Raw genomic sequence first — 19,310 nt, 5'->3', positions numbered from 1 at the left:
TTGTTCAGCATACATCAAGGCAGCTGGTTTCATCAATACGTGCAGGTGAGAGGGCAAAATAGAGTGTCAGTAAGAGTACCAGTAACATAACAGGCAAAGTCTTTTGTCATGTCATTTGCAACTGATACGCCGTCACTCATGCCTTATTCTACTTATTAGAAGGAAATCCATGGGTTCAGCTCACACAGAAAGAGACTTGTAATTAGTCAGGGTTCTCCAGAGAAACAGAACCAGTAGGATGGATGGACAGACAGAGTTTGAGAGAGAGAGGGAGAGAGAGAGAGAGAGGGAGAGAGAGAGGGAGAGAGAGAGGGAGACGGAGAATGGGAACTTACTCATGCATTTGTGAAGGCTAAGTTTCACCATCTGATGTCCAAAAGTTGGAGAACCAGGAAAGCCAGTGGTGTAATTTAGTCTGAGTCTAAAGGCCCAAGAACAAGGAGCTCCAATTTCTAAGGGTAGGAGAAGATGGATGTTTCAGCTCAAGCAGAAAGAATTCTCCATTCCTCTGCCTTTTGATTCTGTTTTATCTCTCAACATATTAAATGATGTCTACCCATATTGGTGAGTGAAGATCTTCTTTACTCAGTCTACTGATTGAAATACTAATCACTTCAGGAAACACCCTCACAGACATACTCAGAAATAATGTTTTACCAGCTTTCTGGGCATCCCTTAACCGAGTCAAGTTAACCTTTAAATTAACTATCGCAGAAGGGGATTACGCAAGGGCATAAATACTAAGAGATAGGGACCACTGGAGGACATTTAAAAAACTACCTACCACCGTCACGTGAATATGGTTGATTCTATTTTTAATTTTCAAATATAGGATGATTATTTTAATTTCCTCATCAAACATTACATGGCCCTAGTGTATTATTTATTTTAAAACGCTGCATAATTCAATTTCTAATAGTTTATGTAACATTGTTATGGTAATATTTATAAGTGAGAGTATTTTTTCTTTAAATTTGAAAAGTAACAAATCTGTTAACCGTGTTAAGTAAAATGGCAAAACAAGGACTTTTGAAATCATTTCCTCCGTAAAAGCGGTAAGAACACTGGCAAAAATAGTCAGAATAAATAAACCTCTTCAGAAGTCTGGAAATGATCCAAAGTCAGACTTTGAGAAACATCTGATCATTTATCTTTGTGTAATAAGTGCTTCTTCCTTGCCCCTCGGCAGAGTAAAGTCAAATATCAACGAAGAGCACCAGGGCAATCGGAGGCAGAGCTTAGATTAAGGGGAATCTTCTGGCTCCTACCATGGGCCTTGCCCACCTCATCTCATTAACTTTGTGAGAAAACAGGAAGGCTAGGGAGACATCGTCTAAAGTCATGGAGTCAAAGCATTGTTATAGGGCCAAAAGTCATACATATTTTGTAAAATGTCTTACCTATGAACATCCAATTGAAGCTAACCATAAGAAAAAAAATTACCTCTAAAAAGGTTAAGGACTTTACAAAGAACTCTGTATAATTAAAACAGTAGAAAATCATAGGAAAAAATGAAAATGAAGTATTCACACCGACCTGGGTTTGAAACTTAGCTTTACCTTTTACTAGCTGTGTAAGCTTAGGCAAGCTACCTGACTTCTCTAAGCCTCCATTTCCTCATGTGTGAATCAGGAATAATGAAAGTACTTAACCTCATAGAACCCTCTTTAGGATGAAATATAATAGTACTTAAAAAGCTATGGATAGCTTGGTAAATGCTTGAAAATGAAAGCCTATTTGTATTGCTGACTTGGTATTTTAAGATGCCTGAGCCAAGAATGGATTTTACTAATTTCTTCTCTACTTGTTGCCTCCCTTCATTTTAAAACATATTTTCACTCCCAATATATAACAAACAGTACATAATAAGGATTTAATAAATTAGAAAGGAAATTGGATTGCAAAAAGTTAACCGAAAAGGAAATCTAATATTGTTCTACTCAAATATTCTTCTTTCCATTTTTTTCTAAAGTCCTGATTTTTTTATTACTAGAATAAGTAAAAACCATAATGAGTGAAAAGAGAAGTCATAAAGAGTAGCATTTCGAATACAGTAAACACTATATTATGATTGTTGTTCACGATTCAAAACCAGTTTCACATTCAATACCTTTGCCTTTGCTCTTCCTTTTCTAGGTAGAAAAAAAATGTTTCCCAATAATAACAGGTTTTAGTTACCCTTTGATATGGTTTTGCTGAGTTCCCACCGAAATCTCATCTTGAATTGTAGTAGTTCCCATAATCCCCATGTGTTGTCGGAGAGACCCGGTGGGAGGTAATTTAATCACAGTGCCAGTTACCCCCATGCTGCTGTTCTCCTGATAGTGAGCGAGTTCTCATGATATTTGATGGTTTTATAAGAGGCGTTTCCCCCTTTTGTTGGGCACTTCTCCTTCCTGCCATCATGTGAAGAAGGAAATGTTCGCTTCCCCTTCTGCCGTGATTGTCAGATTCCTGAGACCTCCCCAGCCATGTAGAACTGTGAGTCAATGAAACCTATTTTCTTTATAAATTACCCAGTCTCAGACAGTCCTTTATAGCAGCATGAGAATGGACTATTACACCCTTCCGGTAAGCCTACCTTCTCCCCTCCTTAGGTAGCACAGACAAGAAATTACCAAGAGGGAAGAAAAGGCTGTAACTCTTTTCTGGTTCTTGATATCCTGTTCTCATCCCAAAGTGCGAAGCTATTGACTAGTAAGAAACTCTATGATTTTATTTCTTCAATCAAACATTTTAAGGATTTTTACTTCTGTTTTTGTTCATTTTTAAAATGTAACCACATACCACCTGCTGCCTAAAACTATCTCTAGCCCATTGGTTCCATCAGTACCCTGCCTTAAATAGCATATTAGAAAATGAAATGTATGTAGCAAGCGGCTTTGACTCACCTGATTATAATCTTGTCATCAAAAAAGTTATTTAAAATTACACTTATACAATACAATCACAGCTTGCATATAAACTTTAAAAATGCATTTGTGAGAGAAATAAATAAGGTATTTTGCAGATTTGTAAAGTGGATCTACCTGATTCTATAAACTAGGATTCTGATAAGCGTCAAGAAATTCCACTCTGGAAAATTAAAGTACATTTCTCAGAAGTAGCCAAAGTCATTGCTTTTTTTCTTTTCATTTCATAGCTACAGCAACAGAAGCCATAACCATTTTAATACATAGTGCCTAGCATATAGTAGCATCTCAATAATTTTGTTGAGCATATGGACATAAGAATTAATAAAATAATGCAACATTATGTATAGGGATAACAAGATACCACATGCACAGACATATACATTGGAAGAAATGTTCATTAAAAATGCATCGATTATATACATATTAGTGAATATAACCTCTAAAATATTAACCAGATATTAAATGAAGTAAAGTAGAATTTCATCTATAGTATATCTTTGATATGTTTACAAAGGGGTGAGGTGGGGATTGAAAATAGCAAAGAAATATATATGGTATGATTAAATTTTTAAATTAATCTTTGTAATTGATAAATAATACCTGTACATATTTATGCAGTACATAGTGATGTTTTGATATGTACAATGTGTAGTGATCAGATTCGGGCAATTAGCGTATCCATCATCTCCAACATTTATCATTTATTTGTGTTAGGAACGTTCAATGACCTCTTTTGAGTTGTTCGAAGCTATGTAATCCATTATTGTTTACTAACTTCTACTTCTGTCCATGTTCTCTCCCAACGTGAACAACCAGAAAATGAGAAAAAATATTTGAAACAGATGTTTTCATTAATCAGGATAATGGGCAGTGTAGCACTGTGTTCACTGAGAGAAACAAAGAGGTGAGCTCTACAATCACTCCAGCTTCCTATCAGGAAGGAATTGTAGAACGATGACACAGAAAGAATTCAAGTAAGAGAGACTTTTGTTTCACGAAATTGAAAAGATAGAAATCAGAATTGAGGTATTTGAAATGAATTGGAATTTTATAGCAGAATAATAGAGAGGAGGGAGTTATGCAGAAAAAAAGCTCCAGAAATCTTTCTGTGGGCCCTTTGAATCCTTCACTACTAATCAACACATTTGCAGGGTGAGTCCCGTGAGGCAAGAGAAAGAACGAGTGCCTGGGAATCATCAATTGAAAATTTTTCAGAGCTCACTGTCACTGCCCTACAAGAACACAGTTGTTGTTAAAGAAGTTGGGTTTATTACTCATTCGTTGCGGTGAAGGAGAATAAACACCATCTCGTTTGTTTTCCTTCTTTTAGTGATCATAATCCTGCACTGCCCTTTGTCTAGATTAGAAAATAAATTGTTTTCCAATATGTTTTCTAGTTGTTTATATTGGGAGGAAAAGTTGTGTAACTACATGACAACTCAGATATAGAGTCTTAGAAAGAACTTCTTATAGGATTTGGGCTTTGGCTGGGTAATTTTGTAAAGGGTCTGAGGAAGAGGGAGTTTTGTCTAGATTAACTGCTGTCAGGAAACAGGAGCAATTCTACAACTGGGTATCTGAGTAGAATTTGTATCAAAGGAGGGCAGGCTAGAACAAATATAAAGCTGTAATTGGGAAAACAAGTAGCAGTCACTCAAATTAGCAGGTAAGTGGGATATTTTGCAGTTTTTGCATTGCACAGCGATCTTATTTGTGTCTGTCCTCAGACAAAATTATGAAATGACCTTATTTTATCTTACTTTATCATGGTCTGAAATTGGTGTTCTGTGAAATTGTCCGTCTTCACCAAGAGAATAATATGGCTTAGCTGTGAGTGGCAGCCCAGCTTCTAATAGCACTGAGGCCTAGCTATGAGTGTCTGACCAGTTGCTGGCTGTCAAAGACTGCTTTTCAAAATTTCCTACCACATAGGACTGAAACATCTTTAATACCCTACCAGTGAAATAGAGAAACGTCACTTAATGCTCTAGGCACTCAGTAGGCACCAGAAGACTAAAGTATCCCAAGAGTAAAGGCTATTCTAGGTATAGCCTAGTGACGCTTATAAACAAACTTTAAAATTAGTATCCAAAAAGATTAAGCTGATCTTCAGTTTATTGCCTAGCAACAACAACAACGAAACAAAACAAACAAACAAACAAACAACCAGCGCAACAGCAAATTGTGACCCATAACCTGGAGGAAATCAGAGATGATTAAATTGGCTGGCAAAGCTTTAAAATAGTTTTGTTTTTGTTTTTGAGATGGAGTTTCGCTCTGGTCACCCAGGCTGGACTCCAGTGGCCCGATCTCGGCTCACTGCAACCTCTGCCTCCCGGGTTCAAGCTAGTCTCCTGCCTCAGTCTCCCAAGTAGCTGGGATTGCAGGTGCCTGCTACCAGGCCAGCTATTTTTTTGTATTTTTAGTAGAGACGGGGTTTCGCCATGTTGGGCAGGCTGGTCTCCAACTCTTGACCTCTGGTGATCCACCTGCCTTGGCCTCTCAAAGTGCTGGGATTACAGGCGTGAGCCACCAGGCCCAGCCTAAAATAGTTATTAAAATACTGTAATGAGAGTAATGGAAGACAAAACATGGGATTTTTGAGCTGAAACATATGCCATCTGATACTGAAAGCAAAGTGTGTGTAATTACTATCACAGTAGACACTGCAAAATAAAAGATATGGGAATTACTTAAACTGAAGCAAAGATAGAAAATTCAGACTGTGACAATAGAATATGACTGATTTACAAATCTATTAAATCATCTTACCAGGGAGGTTAGGAGAAAAGGTGGAAATGAGCTTAGGAGATTAAATGTAAAAGGAGCTCACATAAACACTGCATTCTGTAGTATAACATTGTTTCCCATGGGAACATGGGTTAACAATTCTGAAACCAGTATACATTGACACTGCAACTAACCAAGTGAGCAAATAAATGATGGACTGTGGGAGCCTAGTTTCTCACAGTTAGAATGAAAGGTTGTAGACAAATGAGGCAGAAAACTAGAATGATGCATGTAGCAATGGATTAGAGCTGAAGACATCAATATAAAGTCATGTTTAACGTAACATACATACAGAAATATTTATAGATAGGCTGATACACACAGCCTAGTACACATACCTATATTTTCTTGCTTTGTCAACTGCGAGAGCCTAAAAACAATGGCAACCCATTGACAACCAACAAAGGTAGGACCCAGGTCTAGGTTTCTAATATCATTATCTAATTAAAGAGAAAAACAAAATAGGAATGCCTGAAGAAATGGCTGTTTCTAGAACTAGGGCAGGAAGTACATAAGATGAGCCTGAAGCTTCTTATGGTACCAGAAAGTAAAGAAATTTTTAAAAACAGAAAAATGAGAGCATATCAAAAGGACACGGGAGCCAACTGAAAGAGCACACAATGGCCAAAGTTGAAATAATTTGAGGAAGAAAATTAATGAGGCAATATTGAATTTTACCCCAAAGCATACAATAAGTATCTGGGATTTTATAGTGATATAAATTAATTATTGGAAAAAAAACAAATAATGGAGAATAGAGAAATCCATATAGAAGAATTTCAAATATTTTATGTTGATACTCCCTAATCCAACAAGTGGTGTTTAATCCCCCTCTCTTTTTAGTATTGGCTTCACTTAATGATTTGCTTTGAAAAAGCAATGTATGGAAAACAAGGGGTAGCTTTACAGCGGAGAAACCTGTCATACGCTAGTTTGACGACGTGATTAAGGCTAATATCCTCAGCAATTTGTCATGCGATATCATGTAACCCTGATATAATATGACAAAGAAAATAGTTTGCCTCTGTGAGATTCTGCCCCAAATCTCATAATGTTAGTCTAATAATAAGAGTATCACCAGACATATCCCAACTGAAGGATGCTCTATAAAACACCTCACTAGTACCTCTCATAGCTGTCAGGGTCATAAAAAGTAAGGACAATCTGAAAAACTGTCACAGCCAAGAGGAGCCTAAGGAGACTTGAGGAGTAGATGTAATATGGTATCTTGCACAGGATCAGAAAGCAGCAACAGGTAAAACCTAAGGCATACTGAGTAATACAAGGACTTTAGTTAATAATATTGTATGAATATTGGCTATTAGTATTGGGAAATGCACTATACTAGTGTGAGATGTTAATAATAAACGAGGTATGAGATTTTCTTATGTGGGAAGTTACTATACTATATTCATATCTTTGCAGTAAATCTGAAACTATTCTGAAATGTTTATTAAATATTAACAGGCCAGGCACGGTGGCTCACGCCCGTAATCCCAGCACTTGGGGAGGCTGAGGCAGGCAGATGAGGAGGTCAAGAGATCGAGACCATCCTGGCCAACATGGTGAAACCCCATCTCCACTAAAAATACAAAAGTTAGCTGGCCGTGATGGTGCGTGCCTGTAGTCCCAGCTACTCGGGAGGCTGAGGCAGGAGAATTGCTTGAACCCGGGAGGCGGAGGTTGGAGCGAGCCGAGATCACACCACTGCAGTCCAGCCTGGTGATAGAGCGAGACTCCATTTCAAAAAAAAAAAAAAAAATTAACAAAAGCACTAGTGACCAGTAGAATAATACTACATGATTCTGTATATGTATATTAAAAGATCAAGAATGAAAAGAAAGACCAGATTAGAAAAATTATTGGAGATGAGGTGTGTTGGCTCACACTTTGGGAGGTCAGGGTGGATGGATCACAAGGTCAGGAGATCAAGACCATCCTGGCTAACACGGTGAAACCCCATCTCTACTAAAAGTACAAAAAATTAGCCAGGCATGGTGGCACACACCTGTAGTCCCTGCTACTGGGGAGGCCGAGGCAGGAGAATCGCTTGAACCCAGGAGGCGGAGGTTGCAGTGAGCCGGGATTGCACCAGTACACTCCAGCCTGGGCAACAGAGCGAGACTCCATCTAAAGTGTATGTGTGTGTATATATATATATGGAGATAATGGACATTTCGTAAATGTGGTTAAAAGCTAAATTCATAGAACCAAGGAGTTCAGTAAAACACAGGAGAATAAACACAAAGAAAACCAAAACCAAATGGATCATAGTAAAATTTATAAAACAGGAGATGGCAAATGAAGTTAAAAACAGAACAAAGAAAGATGTGTTACATGTAGAGGAATAAAAAGAATTATTACAGACTTCTCGTCAGAAATTATAAAGCCAGAAGACACTTTAATGAAACTTGTAAAGCATTAAACAAATCCAGCTATCAATGTAGATTTCTGTATCAAATAAAAAAATTTTGGAGTTAAGATATAGACATTTTCAGAAACACAAATCAAAAGCAGAGATAATTTTATACCAGCAGTCCTGAAACATCAGAAATGTTAAAGGAAGTTTTTCAGATTGAAGGAAAATGATGGGTACTATACAAGTTTTGGAGCTACACAAATTGAAGGGGCTTGAGATCATGATTATATCGTGTAAGTTTAGAAGAATTTTTTTTCAATGATCAGGAGAAAAATACAGAAGACACAAAGTATAAATATAAGGAGTGCAAAGGAGAATGTGACTATATATCCTGTAGTCATTAAAATATTTAAACACATTCCAAACAAGATTATGACAATACATTTGTAACATAGATTGAAGGGACAACTGCTTTGATAGACACAACTTTGCAAACAACTACAATCCCAAATATGAACTCTGAGGATCCATATTCACACGGAAGTAATTGAGTTCAAAATGAATCCCATTGCCACAAAGAAAACTCCAAGACAAGATAACTTTACTGGTGATCTTATCAAATGTTAAAATAGAAGTCATGCAAAAATCATATGTGAATTATTTCAGAAACTAAAGCTCAGGGAACCAGGGGTGGTGACATATGCCTATAGTCCTAGCAACTTGGGGGCTGAGGCAGGAGGATTGCTTGAGCCCAGGAGTTCAAGAGCAACCTTGGAGATATACTGAGATGCTGTCTCTTACAACCAAAAGAGAACTAAGAAAAAAGAAGAAAAGGTTTGGGGAAACAGTTCTAATTTTATTTCATAAGGCTGGTGATTAGTCATTTTCACACTGCTAGTAAAGACATACCCAAGAGTGGGCAATTTCCAAAAGAAAGAGGTTTAATGGCCTTACCGTTCCATGTGGCTGGGGAGGTCTCACAATTATGGCAGAAGGCAAGGAGGGGAGAGTCACATGTTACGTGGATGATGGCAGGTAAGGAGAGAGCTTGTACAGGGCAACTCCCCCTTATGAAACCATCAGATCTCATGATACTTATTCACTGTCATGAGAACGGCATGGGAAAGACCTGTCCCTGTGATTCAGTTACCTCCCACCAGGTCCCTCCAACATCACTTAAGAATTAAACATGAGATTTGTGTGGGGACACAGCCAAACCATATCATTGTGTCCCTGGACCCTCTCAAATCTCATGTCCTCCTCACATTTCAAAACCAATCATGCCTTCCAAACAGTCCCCCAAAGTCTTATCTCATTTCAGCATTAAGTCAAAAGTCCACAGTCAAAAGTTCAAAGTATCATCTGAGACAAGGCAAGTCCTTTGTGCCTATAAGCCTGTAAAATCAAAAGGAAGTTCCTTACTTCCTAGATACAATGAGGGTACAGGCATTGAGTAGATACAGCCATTCCAAGTGGGAGACATTAGACAAAACTAAGGGGCTACAGATACCATGCAAGTCTGCAATCCAGTGGGGCAGTCAAATTTTAAAATTCCAGAATTATCTCCTTTGACTCCATGTCTCACACCCAGGTCACACTGATAGAAGAGGTAGGTTGCCATGGTCTTAGGCAGCTTCATTCCTGTGGCTTTGCAGGGTACAGCCTCCCTCCTGGCTGCTCTCATGGGCTGGTGTTGAGTGTCTGCTGTTTTTCCAGGTATGTGGTGCAAGTGGTCGGAGGATCTACCATTCTGGGGTCTGGAGGACAGTGGCCCTCTTTCCCCAGCTCCCTAGGTGGTGCTTCAGTAGAGACCCTGTGTGAGGGTCGTGACCCCACGTTTCCCTTCTGCACTTCCCTAGAAGAGGTTCTCCATGAGGGTCCTGTCCCTCCAGCAAACTTCTGCCCGGGCATCCAAGCATTTCCATACATCTTCTGAAATCTAGGCGTAGGTTTCCAAACCTCAATTCTTGACTTCTGTGCACCTGCAGGTTCAACTGCATGTGGGAACTGCCAAGGCTTGGGGCTTGCACCCTCTGAAGCCACGGCCTGAGCTCTATGTTGGCCCTTTTCAGCCACAGCTGGAGCAGCTGGGGCACAGGCCACCAAATACCTAGGCTGCACACACCAGGGGATCCTGGGCCCAGCCCATAAAACCATGTTTTCCTTCTAGGCCTCCAGGCCTATGATGAGAGTGGCTGCCGTGAAGACCTCTGACGTGCCCTGGAGACATTTTACCCATTGTCTTGGGGGTTAACATTCGGCTCCTTGTTATTTATGCAAATTTCTGCAGCTGCCTTGAATTTCTCCTAAGCAAATGGGATTTTCTTTTCTTTTCTTTTCTTTTGCTTTTTTTTTTTTTTTTGAGATGGCGTCTTACTCTGTCACCCAGGCTGGAGTGCAATGGCGTGGTCTCGGCTCACTGCAATCTGCACCTCCCAGTTTCAAGCAATTCTCCCACCTCACCCTCCCGAGTGGCTGGGACTACAGGCGTGTGCCACCACACCCAGCTAATTTTTTTGTATTTTTAGTAGAGATGGGGTTTCACTATGTTGGCCAGGCTGGTCTCAAATGCCTGACCTTGTGATCCGACTGCCTCGGCCTCCCAAAGTGCTGGGATTACAGGTGTGAGCCACCGTGCCTGGCTGGGATTTTATTTTCTATCCCATTGTCAGGCTGAAAATTTTCCAAAATTGTATGCTCCGCTTCCCTTATAAAACTGAATGCCTTTAACAGCACCCAAGTCACCTCTTGAATGCTTTGCTGCTTAGAAATTTCTTCTGCCGGATACCCTAAATCATCTCCCTCAGGTTCTTTTGCGGGAAGTCAGGGACCCCACATGGAGGGACTGGCCGGAGCTCTGGCAGAGGAACATAAATTGTGAAGATTTCATGGACATTCATCAGTTCCCAAATAATGCTTTTATAATTTCAAAAGCTGTCTTACTTTAGTCTCTTAATCCTGTTATCTTCATAAGTTGAGGATGTACGTCACCTCAGGACCACTGTGATAGTTGTGTTAAGTGTAGAAATTGATTGTAAAACATGTGTGTTTGAACAATATGAAATCAGTGCACCTTAAAAAAGAACAGATTATTAACAGTGATTTTTAGGGAACAAGGGAAGACAACCATAAGGTCTGACTGCCTGTGTGGTCGGGCCAAAAGAGCCATATTTTTCTTCTTGCAGAGAGCCTATAAATGGACGTGCAAGTAGGGGAGAGATCGCTAAATTCTTTTCCTAGCAAGGAATATTAATATTAATACCCTGGGAAAGGAATGCATTCCTGGGGTAAGGTCTATAACCGGCCGCTCTGGGAATGTCTGTCTTATGCAGTTGAGATAAGGACTGAGATTCGCCCTGGTCTCCTGCAGTACCCTCGGGCTTACTAGGGTGGGGAAAAAACTCCACCCTGGTAAATGTGTGGTCAGACCAGTTCTCTGCTCTGGAACCCTGTTTTCTTTTGTTTAAGATGTTTATCAAGACAGTACGTGCACCGCTGAACATAGACCCTCATCAGTGGTTCTGCTTTTGCCATTTGCCTCGTGATCTTTGTTGGACCCTTAGCAGTGGTTCTGCTTTTTCCCTTTGTCCTGTTCCCTCAGAAGCATGTGATCTTTGTTCGACCCTTATTAGTAGTTCTACTTTTTGCCTTTTGAAGCATGTGATCTTTGTACCTACTCTCTGTTTTACACCCCCTCCCCTTTTGAAATCCTTAATAAAAAAACTTGCTGGTTTGAGGCTCAGGTGGGCATCATGGTCCTACTGGTATGTGATGTCACCCCTGGCGGCCCAACTGTAAAATTCCTCTCTTGTACTCTTTGTCTTTCTATTTCTCAGCTGGTCGACACTTACGGAAAATAGGAAGAACCTACGTGGAAATATTGGGGGTGGGTTCCCCCAATAAAGTTCAGAGTTGTACAGATCTCTATGGCAGGAACAAAATGCTGCCGTGTGTTTGCTAAAACATAGCAAGAGTCACCTTTGCTCCAGTTTCCAACAAATTCCCCATATCCATCTGAGACCACCTCAGCCTGGACTTTATTATCCATCTCACTATCCGCATTTTGGGCAAAGCCATTCAACAAGTCTCTAGGAAGTTCCAAACTTTCCCACATTTTCCTGTCTTCTTCTGAGCCCTCCAAACTGTTCCAACCTCTGCCTGTTACCCAGTTCAAAAGTAGCTTCCACATTTTTGGGTATCTTTTCAGCAGCACCTCACTCTACTGGTACTAATTTACTGTATTAGTTCATTTTCATACTGCTAATAAAGACATACCTGGATTGGGTGCTTGGCTCACACCTGTAATCCCAGCACTTTGGGAGGCCAAGGCAGGTGGATCACTTGAGGTCAGGAGTTCGAGAGCAGCCCGGCCAATATGGTGAAACCCCGTCTCTACTAAAAATACAAAAAATTAGCTGGGTGTGTTGGTGCACACCTATAATCACATCTACTTGGGAGGCTGAGACAGGAGAATCACTTCGTCCCGGGACGCAGAGGTTGCAGTGAGCTGACATCATCCTGGGCCTCAGAGCAAGACTTAGTCTCAAAAAAAAAAAAAAAAAAAATCCCATACCCGAGACTGGTCAATTTACAAAAGGGAAAGGGGTTTAAAGAACTTCCAGTTCCACATGGCTGGTGAGGCCTCACAATCATTGCAGAAGGCAAGGAGGAGCAAGTCACATCTTAACATAGATGGCAACAGGCAAAGAGAGAGCTTGTGCAGGGGAACTCCACCTTATAAAACTATCAGCAAGGCCGGGTGTACCATGGCTCATGCCTATAATCCCAGCACTTTGGGAGGCCAAGGCGGGTGGACGACCTAAAGTCAGGAGTTTGAGACCAGCCTGGCCAACATGGTAAAACCCCGTCTCTACTAAAAATATAAAAATTAGGCAGGCATGGTGGTGGGTTCCTGTAATTCCAGCTACTAGGGAGGCTGAGGCAGGAGAATCGCTTGAACCCGGAAGGCGGAGGTTGCAGTGACCCGAGATGGCGCCACTGCGCCCCAGCCTGGGCGACAGAGTGAGACTCTGTCAAAAAAATAAAAAATAAAACCATCAGAGATCTCGTGAGACTTATTCACTGTCAAAAGAAGAGCACAGGAAATACCTGCTCCCATGATTCAGTTACCTCCCACCAGGTCCCTCCCACAATACATGGAACTTCAGGATGAGATTTGGGTGGGGACACAGCCAAACCATACCAGCTAGCATCAATCAGTGTGGTGTGAAGAATAATGCTTGCTTCTTCCACAAAAATTTCGAAGCCCTAACCTCCAGAACCTGTGACTATGTTACCTTACACATCAAAATAATTTTTCTGATGTGATTAGTTAAGATGCTTATAATGGAATATTTATCCTGGATTGTGGGGTCGCTGTAATCATAAGGGTTATTTTAAAGGGAAAAGGGAAGCAGGAGAGTCAGAAGAGATTTGATAACTGAAGCAGAGAGCGGAGTGATGTAATTGCTGGAAGAAGACCACAAGCCAAAAATTGCAGACAATCTTTAGAATCTGTAAAAAGCTTTCTCCCATAAAAGGCTTCCCCCCTAAAGCCTCCAGAGGGGTGCAGTCCTTTAGATACCTCTCCTTTAGCCCTATAAGGCACATTTTAGATTTCTGACTTCCAGAACTGTAAAATAATATACTTTTATTGGTTTAAGCCATTGAGTTTGTGGTAATTTTTCAAAGCAGCAATAGGAAACGAATACACCGTGATACACAATCTAAACAGAAACATAACTAGATAAGAAAATCACAATACAACTTCCCTTAGGAGCACAAACACAAAAGTCCTTCAAAATATCTGCAAACTGAATAATCCATCTTGTCAAAATGTTTTTTATCTCAGTAATGTGAGATTGATTTATCATTTGAAAAACAAACTTTGTACTTCATTAACCAATGAAGGAAGAAAAAAATCTCAATAAATGCAGCAAAGGCTTGTGAGAAAATTCACTATATATTCATGATAAAAATTCTCAGAAAACTGGGCAGAAAAGTAAACTCTCAGTCAGATAACTTGTATCTGTGAAAAAACTACTCCAACTAGCAAACTAACAGCATGCTCATGATTTAACACTGAATTCTTTCTGGTTAAGAGAAAAAAAATAAGATATATACAGCTTTGAAAGGAACATTAAAACTGTATTCACAGAATACATCTCTGTAGATAGATAGATAGATAGATAGATAGATAGATTATCCTAAATTATCTTTAAAAAATTAGTAGAACTGGTAAGTAAATTTACCAACATGACAGGACAAAAAGCCACCATGTATAAGATTAGATGTATTCCTGTATCCTAGGCATGGAGAATTAGAAATTAAAAGTTTTAAAATGCCATTTATAACAGTATGAAATATATATATGGGTAAATATACTAAAATGTGCTTGTAAGACCTGTACACGTAAAATTATTAAACACTGGTGAAATAAACTTATGAATACTAAATACATAGACAGCTATACTGTGTTCATGGATTGAAAAAGTCAATATTGTTAATATGTAAGTTTTCCTAAAATTGATCAATACAATCTCTATTAAGATGTCAGCAGGTTCTTTTCTTTTAATTGAAATTGAGAAACTGAGATAAAAAATCATATGGAAATAAAAAGAACTTAACGATTCAAAATTATTCTGAAAAAAAGAAAAGTTTCAGGACATGTACAACATGATTTGAAGATTTAATATGAAGCTAAAATAATCAGGACAGCATGGTATTAACATAAGGATAGACAAATTAGTGGAAGATAATAGATGGTCCAAAAATAGACCTAGAAGGAAATATAAATGTTTATGACATTGTAAAGGGCAAAGATTTCTAATGTGGGACACCAACATTGTGAACTCTACAAGAAAAGAAAAATGTTAAGCTAGGTTTATCAGTATTAAAAGTTCCTGCTTTTGAGAAGACACTATTAAGAAAATGAAATGGCACATTGGCAGAAAATATTCACAATACACTTATCTGAGAAAACACTTGTGACTTCACAAAAGAAGATATGCAGATGGCCAAGGCACACATTAAGTGTAATTATCAGTCTTTAATCATCGAAGAAATACACATTATACTTGCAATGAGATACTATTTCACACCTGGTAGTATTGCTAACTGGCAAATGATAGAAAATTACAAGTATTGGTGAGGATATGCAGCAAACCAGAATGCTCATAAATTGCTGGTGGGAAAGTAAAAATTTATAATAGCTTTCAGAAAAGTTTAGCATTTTAAATTAAAATAAACATACACTCACTTTATGGCTCACCAACATAAATGAAAATATACGGCAACATCTATACATGCACGTGTATGTTCCAAGGAATTTCATTTGCAATAGCTAATAATCTAGAATAAACTCAAATGCCCATCAACTGGTAATGGATCATCCGGGTATATTCATACAATAGAGTACAACTCAGGAATCCAAAGGAACTAACTACTGATATATACAACATATAGATGGATATCAAACACATTATGCTAAGTAAAAGAAGCCAGAGGAAAAAAGTATACAAGTAGTATAATCCTATTTATGAGATTGTACAAGAAGTAAAACTAATCTATTGGAAAAAATAGATCAATGATATGGCTGAAAATAGCGAGGACTTCTAGCAAAGGGCCACAAAAATATTTTTAAGGCAAAGAAAATATTCTATATCTTGATTGTCAGCGTGAATGCATGGGTGTAAAAATTTGTTAAAATGACAAAATGTACACTTAAATAATTCCATTCTATTGTACATAAAGTATAACTCAATGCAATTGATTTTCAGTGTTTACATATGTATGTGTGTGTATTTTGGCATGTGTTTGTAAGAGGTGGCGAATGAAGTGCAGGGGTGCATACTAGGCTATTTGATTACGTTTGCGCTGTAGACATGGGGTCGAGGAATGTAATTTTTTGAAACTTTTTTATCTTGTAAGGTTTATTTTTTCAAAAACAGTAAGCATGCATTACTTTTGAAAGTTAAATAAGATAGAGACACAATTAAAAGGTAAAAGGCAAGTTCTATTTATTCATCTCTTTCCCAGCTCCATACCGTAGGGTCTAGCACAAATGTGATAATACGGGACTTTGAATTATTTAATCTTTTAAATAGAGGACCAGGTATCCTGCAGTCCTGACAGATATCAAGTGCTTCATGCCTTATCCTGGTTGAGTTTCCCATTGTGGTTAATGGTGGCATCATCCTTACGGGTTTCTGTGCTCGAAAGTCGGCTGTCATTTTCGATATTCCCAAGTTGACAGGCCTATTTTCTCCCCTCTGCTCCATCTCACATGTGTTTATTGAAATTATGCCTACCCGACAAGTTCTAGTTGAAATAACTCTCCCAGGAAGGATGGGCAAAACTTCTGATTAAAGATTGGCTTATTTAAACTCTTAGATTGCGTTATCATTCTCCTATAGCACTTCACACATGAAATATAAGGAGGAAAGTGTGGTAAAGTGGAAATAGCTTTTGGACTTAGAATGTGAAGGTCAGGATGCACACTCCAGCTTTGTCATTTACTAGATCTGTTACCTGTGGCATCAAACTTTAGCCACAGGGTCCTCAATCTTCTCATAAACAAAACGTGGGCAGTAACCACTCGTTGGTGTTGTTTTGAAAGTCTGATTAGTTAATTTATGAATAAATGCATAACACACAACTTGGAATATGCCAACTATGTTTAGCGGTGAACCAAAAGATAAGCTTCTATCTTTTAATAGACTGAAAGTCTCTTGATAACCAGGGTCAAGCCCTGCCCACCTCTGTCCTATCCAAATCCTCCCTATGCACCTACTTAGCATATTGCCTGGTACATGACAAACTCAGTCAATGTTAAGTGAATTAAATTTTTTGAATTAGGATAAAAATAACCTGCTGACCAGTACTGAAGACAGCTTATTCTGGTGTTTGTCCCCAAATCTTCATTTTGCCACATTAGAATTAGGTTGTTTACCACGTATACCCTCTGTGGTTTTGGTTGTAAAAGATGCATGTTTCAGGAACAGATTGTATTGACTTTTTCTGCAAGATCGTGGCATTTGATGGCACTATATCTCATGTGGTAAAAGACTCTAAGCAGGACCCCACACTCTTTGATGACACCGCATTTTGCATTTACACTGTTGCTCTGAGAGCTACTGTGAAGGGAGCAGTAAGACAGTAGTCTGACAAAGTAAAAATAAGTTTTATTTGGGGTGTAAGTTGGCTAATTCCTTGATTCAAATTTTTTCCCCCTTTGTGATTACTGTGTCTTCGTTTAAAAGACAGAAAACTTATAAATTATACTTTTCTACCTGAGAGAAGATCGAAATGAAGGAGTAATATGAAAGATGTAATTATAATGTGCCAAAATAGGATCATTGCAAGTCGTTCTCTTTTTAAGAATTTATTTTGTTGGGAAGCCGGGTCAGGCAGATCACCTGAGGTCAGGAGTTGGAGACCAGCCTGGCCCACATGGTGAAACCCAATCTCTACTAAAAATACAAAAATTAGCTGGGCGTGGTGGTGGGCGCCCGTAATTCCAGCTACTCGGGAGGCTGAGGCAGGAGAATCGCTTGAGCCGGGGAGGCAGAGGTCGCAGTGAGCCGAGATCGCACCACTGCACTCCGGCCTGAGCAACAGAGTGAGACTCCGTCTCAAAAAAAAAAAAAAAAAATTTATTTTGGATGACATTTAAATTAAACTGCATCTCAATTCAAATACAAAGTAGGAAATTCAGATCACTAACTTTGCCAATCTGTCAATAGACTATCGAAAGTTTTAGCAAGACAGAATTGTCCTTTTGAAAATCTTATACCACATCCCTAGACACAAGGATAATTACTTTGTTCAAGTTGTCACCTTGTGACTTAAACTTAAAACTGCCTTCCCCCACAGTGGTAACAGTCCTTATTCATGAAATCACTTGTATGTGTTGGAAGCTAGATAACTAACATTTCTTAATTATAACAGATGCAAATCCATTAAGGGAATAATACTGCATACTCCGAAACCAGTCATGTGTATAATCGTGAGCAACGAAATAATCATGTAAAACTAATCATAATGGCTGTCGTTTAATGAACACCTACTAACTTTATGTTTTGTTTGTTTGTTTATTTTTTGAGACAGAGTCTCAACTAGGACCGATATTTATGTATTTAGTTTTTTGCGACAGAGTCTTGCTGTGTCGCCCAGGCTGGAGTGCAGTGGCACGATCTCAGCTCACTGCAACCTCCGCCTCCTGGGTTCAAGTGATTCTCCTGCCTCAGCCTCCTGAGTAGCTGGGACTACAGGCATGAGCCAGTATGCCCAGCTAATTTTTGTATTTTTAGTAGAGATGGGGTTTCACCAAGTTGGCCAGGATGGTCTTGATCTCTTGACCTCGTGATCCACCCACGTCGGCCTCCCAGTGTTGGAATTACAGGCGTGAGCCACCGCACCCAGCCATAGATTTCTAAATGATACTTTATTTTTCAAAACTCTCACGGATAGGTAGTATGGCCCATTTAATAAATAAGAAAGTGAGGCTCAGCAAAGTTAAGTCAGTCTTCCAATTTTGCGTAGTTAGGAGGTGCATAGCTTAGTCAGCTTTTCGTGACTAAAGCTCTTGTTTTTTATCTTATGCCAAAGCCAGGATAAAAACATGCTGGACTTGAAGCAAGCCTCCTGAAATCCAGTGGTCCAACAGTCAGGTAAGTGCCTCAAGGGCATGTTAACATACACAGCTGCACTCTAGAAATTATTTTTCAGCACGGTTATTTTTTTAAAGATTTTTATTTTTTTTATTTTTTTTTTACCAGAACAGGTGACTCTCTTTCCACAATCTTGGTGAATCAGAAAGTATGATGGATAACCTCAGCTTCTTTATAATAAATATTTTGCATTATGTTTAAAAACTATTGCCAGTTTTCCTAATTCTTTTATTCTCATTCTTAGTTTTTTACTCAATAATATTATGTCCTATGTTTATGATCATAAAATACTCAATTGCTTTATTTAATATAGACTGATGTGTTTTCCAAAAACAAAACACTGTAAAACTTTGGGAATTTTTTCTTGTGTTTGATTAGTTCATTCCATAGTATTTAGTTAACAAAAATCTGTTGATTGCCTTGTTTACGTGAAGCATTATTCTATGCCCTGGCAATACAACGGTAAAAAAAATAAGAAAACATAACATTTTTTCCTTTGAAAAAGCTTAAATTCTCATGGTGCTGTGATATGGTTTGAATGTCACCTCCATAAATCCATGTTGAAACTTTATCCCC

Source organism: Pan paniscus, chromosome X (genome assembly GCF_029289425.2).
Source record: "Pan paniscus chromosome X, NHGRI_mPanPan1-v2.0_pri, whole genome shotgun sequence".
NCBI lineage: Eukaryota > Metazoa > Chordata > Mammalia > Primates > Hominidae > Pan > Pan paniscus.
The sequence above is the reverse complement of the archived record's forward strand: the minus strand, read 5'-3'. Positions refer to the sequence as shown.